We start from the raw sequence: 12,317 nt of genomic DNA, 5'->3' as shown, positions 1-12,317 counted from the left end.
TTTTATCTCCTGGGGAGGCATAAAAGCACAAGTTAAATTTCCAAGAAGAGAACTCTTAATTTTTTTCAGACTCCCTAAAGTAATCAAGCAAACTCCAGTGGATTGATAACAACAGGATTATAACTGGACCAATGAACCAGTGAATATATTCAAATGTCAGCACATGCTCATTGTACTGTGTTTCCAGAAACTGCAAGCTTCCTGTGCTAACTCTTTACAGATTGCCTCCAACAGGAGCTTTATTTGTACAAGGTACAGTAAGTACATTTTTAGTTAATTATTTTGGCAAACAAGTGAGCCAGTGATATTTATTAGGTACTGGTGCTGCTGCTTGGTGGTTCTGCATATTTAGTTTTGATCCCTGCTGTATTAACAGCTCATTATATGGCAAACAAATTAAACAAGGTGGCTGTTGTACCCATGAATTCCGTCACCTCCCCAAGCAACATAGGCCTAACATTTCTCCATCTCATTTCTCACACCAAGCATTCCTATAGCTCTCTGTGAGGCTGTAGATTTATTACCAAATTATGGACGGCTTTGTGCCCACCATAAATCAGATTGAAACTGCCAAATTTATTTCAATTATTAAGATCCTTGCAGTCATCAGAGAGGGAAAAATTTTCATTCCAGAGGTCTGAATTATTTTTGAACCCTGATTACAGAGGTAAGAGCTAACCTACTGTACCACTGAATCTTAAATAAAAATTAAGTTGTGGGAGTTGAGGTAACAGCGTGGAACTCAATGTATTGGCACTGGGACTGTGTACTCAGCTATTTCATGCAGGTTCTCATGTTAATTTTCTATGTATAGGGATCTACCAAGGCATGCCTGCAACTAGAGATGAGCAGGAAGCTGAACCATCTCACATGCATGCATCATACACCTCTGAGCATACAGGCACCAGCTCAATACACCAACCTCAGGGGATTCAAATAGAAAAGATGCCAAGAAAGCACCTAGTGAAGAGAAAAGGAGCGAATGGAGGTCACTACAGAAGAGCAGGAACAATGGATCCTGCCTAAACATTGACCTGCTGAAGATCTCACAGATTCTTCATTTATGGGAGTTGCCTATGGAGAGGAGCTCATTAATGAACAAGACTGCATCATGCAGTCCTTTGAGAATCTTCAGAGGCTACCAGGGAGCCAGTGCATGTCCACAGGCAACATTAAGACAGCCCTCGAGGATAGAGGTCCAGTTTTCCTCAACACTGTGTGATATACCTATCAATTCCTCCAATAAAAGGCGAAGAGTTACGAAGGTGACTAAAGGTTTTTATTGACTAAATAACAGAGCCCACTCTCGTGGGTGATCCGATCCAAGCAGGAGGAATACCAGCCAGTCGCTCACCTTTATACCTGGCCTGGTGGGTGGAGCCAAGGCGGAGTCGGCAGTGGTCATCCCAGGTATAGCAGTGTGGCAAGAGGCGACCTCGTACCGTGATACAATAGTGGTCAGTGATACAGTTATAACGAACAGTGGTGAACAGTGCTAACTACTAACAGTGATACGATAGTGAACGTGGTTTACCACATTCACCCCTTGTTTAGAATTAAGTCCGGCGGGGTGAAGTGTACTACCAATTCTGGTAGGTCAGTCTGTCCGGAGGCTTCGTAAGCCTCTCCGATCGCCGCAGCGGTGGTGTTGCCTTATCCGGTGCTGGTGCCTTATCCGGTGTTGATGCTGGTGTTTGCGTGGTCGGCGAGGGCTCGTGGGGTTCCGGCATGCCGTCTACCTGGACTGAGGTTGGGGGGGGTGGTGGCGGTGTTTCCGGATCGGCTGAGGGTGCGAGGTCTCGTAGGGAGACAGTGTCCTCCCGCCCGTCTGGGTACGCCACGTAGGCGTACTGGGGGTTGGCGTGCAGGAGGTTCACCCTCTCGACCAGGGGGTCCGTTTTATGGGTCCTCACGTGTTTCCGCAGCCAGACCGGCCCCGGGGCGGTCAGCCAGGTTGGTAGAGTGGTTCCCGTAGTCGACTTCCTGGGGAAAACGAACATTCGTTCATGGGGGGTGGTGTTAGTGGCCGTGCAAAGTAATGACCGGATGGAGTGCAGCGCTGTCGGGAGGACTTCTTGCCAGCGGGAGGTTGGGAGGCCCTTAGACTTTAAGGCTAAGAGGACGGCCTTCCATACCGTCGCGTTCTCTCTTTCCACCTGACCGTTACCTCTGGGGTTGTAGCTGGTGGTCCTGCTTGCTGCAATACCTCTCTCTAGGAGGAATTGCCGGAGTTCCTCGCTCATGAAGGAGGAGCCCCGGTCGCTGTGTATATAGTTCGGGAACCCGAACAAGGCGAAGAGGGCATTCAGGCACTTAATGACCGTGCTACTGGTCATGTCGGGGCAGGGGAAGGCAAAGGGGAAACGGGAGTACTCATCAACGATGTTGAGGAAGTACACATTACGGTCAGAGGACGGGAGGGGCCCCTTAAAGTCGATGCTCAGGCGCTCGAAGGGGCGGGTGGCCTTGATCAGGCTTGCTCGGTCCGGCCTATAGAAGTGCGGTTTGCACTCCGCACAGGTCTGGCAGTTCCTGGTCATGGTCCTGACCTCCTCGATGGAGTAGGTCAGGTTGCGGGCCTTAATGAAATGGTAGAGTCTGGTGACTCCGGGGTGGCAGAGCTGGTCGTGGAGGGTCTGAAGCCTATCGATATGCGCGCTGGCGCATGTCATTCGTGAAAGGGCATCAGGGGATTCGTTCAGCTTGCCTGGCCGGTACAAGATCTCATAATCGTAGGTGGAGAGCTCGATTCTCCATCTCAAAATCTTGTCATTCTTGATTTTGCCCTTCAGCTTGTTATTAAACATGAAAGCCACCGAACGCTGGTCGGTGAGGAGGGTAAATCGTTTGCCTGCCAGGTAGTGCCTCCAGCGCCGTACTGCCTCCACGATCGCCTGGGCCTCTTTCTCGACCGACGAATGTCGGATCTCGGGGCCCTGTAGGGTCCTTGAGAAGAAGGCCACTGGCCTCCCCTCCTGGTTTAGGGTGGCGGCTAAGGCGAAGTCGGATGCGTCGCTCTCCACCTGAAAGGGGATGGACTCGTCCACTGCGTGCATCGTGGCCTTGGCTATGTCTCCCTTAATGAGGGAGAAGGCCGCGCACGCCTCCTCCGTGAGGGGGAAGGAAGTGGCTTTCAGGAGGGGTCTGGCTTTGTCTGCGTAATTGGGTACCCATTGGGCATAGTAGGCGAAAAGCCCCAGGGTTCTCCTAAGTGCTTTAGGGCAGTGGGGGAGGGGTAGCTCCATGAGGGGGCGCATTCTTTCTGGGTCGGGGCCGATGATTCCGTTCTCCACTACGCAGCCGAGGATGGCAAGGCGCGTGGTGTTAAACACGCATTTCTCCTTATTGTAGGTGAGGTTCAGCCGTTGGGCCGTACGGAGGAATTTCTCCAGATTCGCGTCATGTTCCTGCCGGTCGCGGCCGCAGATAGTGACGTTATCTAGGTAGGGGAATGTAGCCTGCAGTTCGTTCTGGTCAACCATCTGGTCCATCTCCCTTTGGAAGACCGAGACCCCATTAGTGACACCGAAGGGGACCCTAAGGAAGTGGTATAGGCGCCCATTCGCCTCGAAGGCGGTATACTGGCGGTCCTCAGGGTGGATAGGGAGTTGGTGGTAGGCCGACTTCAGGTCGATGGTCGAGAATACTTTATACTGTGCAATCTGATTGACCATGTCAGATATGCGGGGGAGGGGGTATGCGTCCAGCTGGGTATATCTGTTTATGGTCTGGCTGTAGTCGATGACCAGGCGGTTTTTATCGCCGGTCTTTACGACTACGACCTGGGCACGCCAGGGGCTGCTGCTCCCCTCGATAATGCCCTCTTTCAGGAGGCGCCGCACCTCAGAGCTAATGAAGGCTCTGTCCCCGGCACTATACCGCCTGCTTTTGGTAGCGACGGGTTTGCAGTCAGGGGTAAGGTTAGCAAACAGAGAGGGTGGCGGGACCTTGAGGGTGGAGAGGCTGCAGGTGTTACGCGGTGGGCGGTTTAACGTTTGCTGGTTGTTGACTGTGAGTGGGGGGAGGGGTCCACCGTATGCTAGGGTTACGCTTTGGAGGTGGGATTGGAAGTCCAGCCCTAGTAGGACGGCAGCGCAGAGATGGGGGAGGACGAGGAGTTTAAAGTTTTTATACTCCGTGCCCTTAACCGACAGGGTCACGACACAGTAGCCGCTGATGTCCGTGGCGTGGGACCTCGATGCCATCGAGATTCGGCTGCGCGTTGGTAGGACAGAGAGGGAGTAGTGGCTCACCGTGTCTGGGTGGATGAAGCTCTCCGTGCTTCCGCTGTCGAACAGGCAGGTCGTGGCGTGGCCGTTCACTTTGATGTCCATCATTGACTTGGACAGATGGTGCGGGCGGGCTTGGTCCAGGGTGACGGAAGCTAGTGTGTAGCTGAGCGAGTCGTTGTCATCTGCGGGCGAGGCGGTCGGGCGTGGTGAGTAAAATGGCGTCTCCCACGAGGTAGGGCCCCATGAGGCACTATTGGGGTCGGTTGCCTTAATCAAAGATGGCCGCCCCCATGACTCATGTGTGGGGATGCTGGCCTCAGTTGCCCTAAACAAAGATGGCCGCCCCCATGACTCATGTGTGGGGATGCTGGCCTCAGTTGCCCTAAACGAAGATGGCCGCCCCCATAGTTCGCATGCGGCACTGCTGGCCTCTGAGGATCCGCTCCTGCAGGCCTTGGAGAAGTGGCCTTTCTTCAGGCAGGTTTTACATATGGAGTTCTTGGCTGGGCAGCGCGACCTCGGGTGCTTCTCCTGGCCACAAAAAAAACAGCCGGCGGCCCGATCGCGGATGCCCGATGTCGGGGCCGGTGCCGGGGGTGGCGGGGCCGGTCGGGTCCGGGACGCCGACGCAGAGGTAGGTCCCGGGGGCGGCGCTGGGAAGGGTGCTGTGGTAGGGGTCGGGCCCGAGTCCCAGGGTCGCGAGCAGTACCTGGTGAATGCTTCCTGATCTTGGTGGGCCACTTCCAGGGAGATAGCGAGGGCTTCAGCTTTTTCCATGCTGAGGTCTTTAGCTTCCAGCAGTCTTTGCCGTGAGTACTCGGACCGTAGGCCTTTCAGGAATGCGTCGCGGATATTATCTTCAGTATTTTCGGCTGCCGACACCGATTTAAACTCAGTTCCTGGCGAGTGCATATAGCGCCTGTGAGAATTCGGCTACTGATTCTCCTGGCTGTTGCGGCCGTGATCTTAGGAGGTGCCTAGCGTACATGTAGTTTACCGGGGTCCGGTACTTCTGTTTCAGCAGGTTGATGGCGGTCTCGTAGGTAGTCATGTCCTCGATGAGAGTGTATACTCTCGGGCTCAGTTGTGCCTGCAGGACACTTAGTTTGGATGCCTGAGGGACGCTGGATTCTCTCAGGTATGATTCGAAGCAGACCAGCCAGTGTTTAAAGTCTGCGGCTGAGTTTGCTGCTCGTGGGTTCAGGTCCAGGTACGGCGGTCTGAGGGCTCGCAGCCAAGCTGGCTGGTGTGGCTGTGCTCCTGGGAGCTGCGCTGGTGGCTCCTCCGCCGGTTGTGACTCGTTGTCGGACATCATTAAATTTAGTCAATAAAATTGATATACCTATCAATTCCTCCAATAAAAGGCGAAGAGTTACGAAGGTGACTAAAGGTTTTTATTGACTAAATAACAGAGCCCACTCTCGTGGGTGATCCGATCCAAGCAGGAGGAATACCAGCCAGTCGCTCACCTTTATACCTGGCCTGGTGGGTGGAGCCAAGGCGGAGTCGGCAGTGGTCATCCCAGGTATAGCAGTGTGGCAAGAGGCGACCTCGTACCGTGATACAATAGTGGTCAGTGATACAGTTATAACGAACAGTGGTGAACAGTGCTAACTACTAACAGTGATACGATAGTGAACGTGGTTTACCACACTGTGGCATTCCAATTCACACCTGGGACTTCAATTTCCAAGAGATTTCTGTCTTGAGAGGTTATATAATTGGCTTGAGAACCTTAATGGCAGGCTTCATACTCGTGGTGTCCAAGTGTCTGTTCTCACATGATCCCTAATCATCCACAAGGTACACCAGCAGCCAAGGTGTGACAAGAGGAGGCAAGGGTGGGGCTGCGACCTGAGGGTGATGCCAATCCACAACTCCAACCACCTCATCAGAGGACTGAAGAAATGGCAGATAGAAGACAAATGCAGCCAGTCAGCATAGGGACCACAGTACTGGCAGTAGTTGGAGGGGCATCTCGGGACCTAGCAAAAAGAGGTACAGTGGAACAGCAATGTCAAGAGGTCCCAGTGAGGAGCTGTAAGCATGCTTCATCCTCCCACTGAGGTAGCACTTAGAAGGATCACAAGATTAAATAGGAGAAACCACATACCATATACACTCACTAGGACAAGCCCTAGGGAAGTAAACAGCATATACACAAAGAAGTAGTAGGGAAATAAATTGGTTGCACTTTCTTTGGAACATACTGTGAAGATCTATTTTCAGAAAAGACATATTAATATGGTAGGCAGTGGCTTGATAAGCATGTGTGGTAATAGAGGCAGTATTGATTAGGCCGGGTATGTTGTTCACAGTGCCAGCATGCTGTGATCAAGACCACTGAACTGTTCACACAAAAGGTACATTTACAAAGTTAAATAAAATCCTGTCAATCAATGATGTACCAGTCTCCCTGACTGCACGTCGCAATCAATCGTTTTTTCTTCTTCCTCCTCTGCCAAGACTTCAAACCAGTCTTCCTGGTTCTCCTGTTGCCTGGTTTCCCCTCTTTGAATAGTGAAATTATGCAATATACATCAGTCACAGATTATGTGTGATAACTTGCCAAGGCTATGGAGCAGAGCCTCCGTCCACCGCGCCACCCCACCCCCTATAATCTGTCCAAACATCGTAATCCCTGCTTGAGCATGCCAATCATATATTCCACTACAATTCAGTGGAGGCATGAACTTTGTTTTATCTGCATTGCACCTCTATTTGGGGGTTTCACAATGGGGCTACATGGGCATCATTGGTGCACTACCAGCCAGCCATCCAGTCTTGCTTTCTCTTCCTAATAATGGTTTCATGGTGGACAGGTGCAAAATGAAGGCATTTTGGCTAATGGCAGTATATCACGCATTAACTTGCATTACACTATTCTTGTGGTTTGACAATACTTGCGCAATATGGCATAAAAGTCTTTCCTATTCATATCTCCCATGATAATGTTGCTGGGTCTCTGATGACCACATATGTGACACCAATAGGGCCTTGCAATTTTGGAAAGCCTGTCACCTGTTAAAGGTGCTACACCCTCTTGTGTTGTTGCCTCCATTCCATGAGGAAAGTGATGAAAGTATTTCCCCTGGAAAACAAAGATTATGTCATTTGTTTTATGCATAAGTAGACTGGAGACTGATGTGGCAAAAATTACTAGTGATAGCTTGGAAGGATCCAGTCATGCAGGACTTTATTGTTGTGGTAACCTTCACAGCAATGGGCTGTCCCTGTTGTAGATCTTGTCTGGAGTTTGGGCTCAAAGCATAGATGTCAAAGGCTGGTCTCTTCAGATATCCCCAGGTAGGTGCCTAGGTCTGAGGACTCAGCTCCTGGAACAAGGTCGAACAAACATCAGAAGTCTGAGTTGAAATTGTAGTGGGACGAGTAAGCATTGTAGGGAGAAAAACATATTACTAGGATTGATTGTAGTGTACATAGTTCCTTTTGTGGTGAAGATGAAGGAAATAGGGCAGCAGCGAGCCTCGTGGGGTTTAACTTTGTAGATATAGATAAAAAGGTGAATGGACCAGTGCAGGGAGAAGGAGAGGAATCAGCGGTGATCACTAATCTCGGAATAAATGATTTAGGGAGCGGTCAAGGGGAGTTGAAAAGTGAGTTTAGGCATATTGACTAAAGTTAAAGGACAAGGAGTGCAAAGTATCCTCTGAATTATTGCTGAATCATTCATAGAAAATATAAGTTCATGGAGTAGAATTAGAAAAATGAGTGTCTGGCAAGTTGGGGCAGAATACAAAGTGCTGGTTTTATCAATAACTGGAACTGTTTAGGATAAGCTTGGTGGGATAGGCGAGATGAACCGCATCTAAATGGGTAGAAACCAGGCAACTAGTTAATAATAGATTGCAGAATTAAGGCTCTTTTAAGCAAGGCACGGAGAGTGGAAGGAATCAGGTTTTAACTATAGTTAAATAGAATTTGGATGGTAATCAATAGAAAGTAGAAAATAAAACAGAAACTAAATTTCATGCATAGTACACAAAGAGGCAAAAATAAATCTAAGATAAAAGTAAATACTACAATTCAGTGCTTTTACCTGACTGCTAGAAGAATTTGGAATAAAATGCTGAATTGCAGAGAGGAAGATGATGGGGTGTAGGAGCGAGTTCCAGAGAAAAGGGTGAAGATGGCTAACGGTTCTGGTGGAGCATTTTGGCCACGAACAGTAGTTTTCTCACTGGATTTTTATGTCTGCTGCTGTGAAGACTTTATTTACCAGTCGAAAGGCATAATGGTGTTTCCTTTGAGCATAACCCTTTAACGTATGTTATTTGGAGGAGGAACAATGCTGGGAGGCCAGGCACTAGAGGTATTTGGAAATCACTAAGCTATTCTCTCTCACCAAGAAATACTGACCATGATATAGCTTTTGAGACAGATTGAGGAAGCTATGTCTTCAGAGGCTACACTTCACTAGAGAAGCCATTTGCAAATTGTGTGACAATTTCAAATCCGACTGAAAGATCACTTCATCCACAGTGTCTGTGAAAGTATCAACAGTTTTCAATTTTTATGACTCAAGGGCATATCAGGTTGCATCTGATGAGATCTACAACATAAACCAATCAGTTGTGCATAAATGCATTAAACAAGTAAATAATGCCTCGTTTGCTAGAGGTAGCTTCCCCACAGGCTCGCAGCACCAGCTTTACAGAATGGCAAGATTCACACCAAATTATACTTTTCACACACAGGAAGTTACAGATTGTACACACATGGCAGTATGTGCTATAGCAAAATACTGCAGATGCTGGAAATCCGAAATAACAACAGAAAATGCTGGAAAAACTCAGCAGGCCAGACAACATCCGTGGAGAGAAATTAGAGTCGACGTTTCAGGTTAAAACCCTTTATCAAGACTAATAAAGAGGCACAGGGAATGAAATAGATTAAGAGGCCGGGCTGGGAGAGAACAAAAGAGAAGAGACATTAAGAGGTATTCAAAACGAGACGAGATGGTGATAGGACTAGTGGAGACAAAAGGCAGCTCTAGATTAGGTGTGAAATGCACTGGCAGAATGGGAGACAGCTGCCATGTGGGAGAGAGAAAAAAAGGAAAGGGGGGAGGGAAAAACCAAAACAAAGGTGTGGATAAAAAATATAAGTAAAAATGTAATAGGGGCCGAGGTTACGATCTGAAATTGTTGAACTCAATATTGAGTTCGGAAGGCTGTAAAGTGCCTAATCGGAAGATGAGGTGCTGTTCCTCGAGTTTACGTTGAGCTTCCATGGAACAATGCAAGAAGCCAAGGATGGTGAGGTCCGAGTGGGAATGGAGCGGTGAATTAAAATGACAGGCGACCGGAAGCTCGGGGTCCCACTTACGGACTGAACGGAGGTGTTCCGCAAAGCGGTCACCCAATCTGCTTTTGGTCGCCCCAATGCAGAGGAGACCGCATCGTGAGCAGCGAATACAGTATACTAGATTGCAAGAAGTACAAGTAAATCGCTGTTTCACCTGGAAGGGGTGTTTGGGGCCCTGGACAGTGGGAAGGGGGGAGGTATAAGGGCAGGTGTTACATCTCCTGCGCTTGCACAGGAAGGTGCCAGGCAAAGGGGAAGGGGTGCTGGGGGTGATAGGGGAGTGGACTAGGGTGCCTCGGAGGGAGCGGTCCCTACGGAATGCTGAAAGGGGAGGGGAGGGGAAGATGCGTTTAGTGGTGGGATCACTTTGGAGGTGGCGGAAATGGCGGAGGATGATCCGTTGAATGTGGAGGCTGGTGGGGTGAAAGGTGAGGACAAGGGGAACCCTATCGTGGTTCCGGGAGGAAGGGGCAGGGGTGAGGGCAGAAGTGCGGGAGATAGAACGGACACAGTCGAGGGCCGTGTCAACCACGGTAGAGGGGAATCCTCGGTTGAGGAAAAAGGAAGACATGTCGGAAGCACTGGTGTGGAAGGTGGCATCGTCGGAGCAGATGCAGCGGAGACGGAGAAACTGGGAGAATGGAATAGAGTCCTTACAGGAGGCGGGGTGGGAGGAAGTGTAGTCCTGGTAGCTATGGGAGTCAGTGGGCTTGTAGTGAATATTGGTCAATAACCTATCCCCAGAGATGGAGACGGAGAAGTCGAGGAAGGGAAGGGAAGAGACAGAGATGGACCATGTGAAGGCGAGGGAAGGGTGGAAATTGGAGGCAAAGTGAATGAAATTGTCAAGTTCAGGGCGAGAGCAGGAAACGGCACCGATACAGTCATCAATGTATCGGAAAAAAGAGGTGAGGGAGGGGACCTGAGCAGGACTGGAACAAAGTGTTCCACATATCCCACGAAAAGGCAGGCATAGCTAGGACCCATGCTGGTACCCATCGCAACACCTTTGATTTGGAGGAAATGAGTGGAGTTAAAAGAGAAGTTGTTCAATGTGAGAACAAGTTCAGCCAGGCGGAGGAGGGTAGTGGTGGATGGGGACTGGTCGGGCCTCTGTTCAAGGAAGAAGCAGAGTGCCCTCAGGCCATCCTGGTGGGGGATGGAGGTGTAGAGGGATTGTACGTCCATGGTGAAAAGGAAGCGGTTGGGGCCAGGAAACTGGAAACTGTTAAAGTGGCGGAGGGCGTCCGAAGAGTCGCAGATGTAGGTGGGAAGAAACTGGACAAGGGGAGAAAAGATAGAGTTGAGATAGGAAGAGATAAGTTCTGTGGGGCAAGAACAGGCTGAAACGATGGATCTACCAGGGCAGTCCTGTTTGTGGATCTTGGGAAGGAGGTAGAAGTGGGCTGTGTGGGGTTGGGGAACTATGAGGTTGGTGGCCGCGGGGGGAAGATCTCCAGAGTACATGCTGCCTTGGGCAATCCTGTTACCTTCATCAAGAGTAAAGGGTTTTGCCGTCTTAGTGTGTGATTGGTATCTGATCAGCAGCATCGAATCATCTCAGGTCAACACTCGGTTTCCTGGGAATTACCACAATATTTTATTTTGGTCTTCAGCCAAATATAGGGGAGCAGAAGAAAAGGAGAATTTACAGTGGACTGCTGAGGAGCACAAAGTCACAGACGACTTTTAGTGGAAGGAGATACTTGAGTGTTTGGTTATGCAATTGTTTTGTGTTTGGTCCAATGGTACTAAAGGGGAAGCAGATTGTTGTAATAAACATGAAGTTGACTCTTGCCCTCTGGGCTCACTCTCTCCCATTTCCTCTGGTGTCTGCCTTTTGACCAATTCCAGGACTTGCTCCTCATATACTGCGAGGGGATAAAAGACCGGGGACTTCACTTGTGTACAGTTTTCTCCGGCAAAAATAAAGCAATTGCCATGATTGCTCAAGAGTGGGCACAATATATAATCCCACGCTAATCGCAGCAAGGAAACTATTATGGGGGTGAAACCAAGTGGTTTATCTGAGCAACTTCAAGCACAAGACTTGCACTGCTCCATTCATGTGGCAAACACCTTTCACTGAGCCTTTTGTAGGCAAGTTGATTTTGGCGTTATTGAATCTCTGCCAGCAATTCCTCCAGAAACAAAAATATCTAAAGAAACTATTGCCATGGGAAACCAACTATTCTATAATAACACATTGTGCATTTCATGGTATAACATTTTTGCTGTTATAGAACAGTGTATCATCCAAATTACAATGAACAGCATAACAAGAAATTTAATAGCATTTATATTTTTATGAATCCGACAGTAAAAAGTCTGAAACTAAACAACTTTTTCCACTCTCTGCATCAGCAATAAATATACAAATACTAAAAGATGGAGTCCTGCTCTGTCCTGCTGCTGGGTTGATGTACTTTACACTTACTTCACACACAAACAGTTGTACAACAAGCAAAGTGTCATATGGTGATACATCTGTTAACTGTTGTAAATAAATACAGCTCAAGATTTAGCTGTATAATGGTTGAGGAGCTAAGTGTCAATATTTAGCTATGTGTGTGTGTTTTGATAGAAGGAAATATGAATGCACTATGAAATTTCAAATATTTGAGGTTAGATTTAAATATTTGTTTTCACACAGATTCCAACTAGTTTGTCTGTTTACTCAGCAATCTAATAAATGACTTTGGAATTTACAGAGGCAAATTGACACTAGGATAGGTGAAGTAAAAAGTGACCTAAATA

The 12,317-nt window shown here is 48.7% G+C and overlaps 1 protein-coding gene across 10 annotated transcripts in view; it reads right to left on the bottom strand.

The window, feature by feature from the left end:
* The window catches only part of mipol1 (mirror-image polydactyly 1), a 418,898-nt gene that overhangs the window by 156,077 nt on the left and 250,504 nt on the right, over positions 1-12,317 (bottom strand). The gene's annotated exons all lie outside the window — the stretch shown is intronic.

Source organism: Somniosus microcephalus, chromosome 12 (assembly GCF_052327205.1).
Source record: "Somniosus microcephalus isolate GS21.2 chromosome 12, FLI_Smic_1.0, whole genome shotgun sequence".
In the NCBI taxonomy this organism is placed as follows: Eukaryota; Metazoa; Chordata; class Chondrichthyes; order Squaliformes; family Somniosidae; genus Somniosus; species Somniosus microcephalus.
This window is presented reverse-complemented; position numbering and strand designations above follow the sequence as displayed.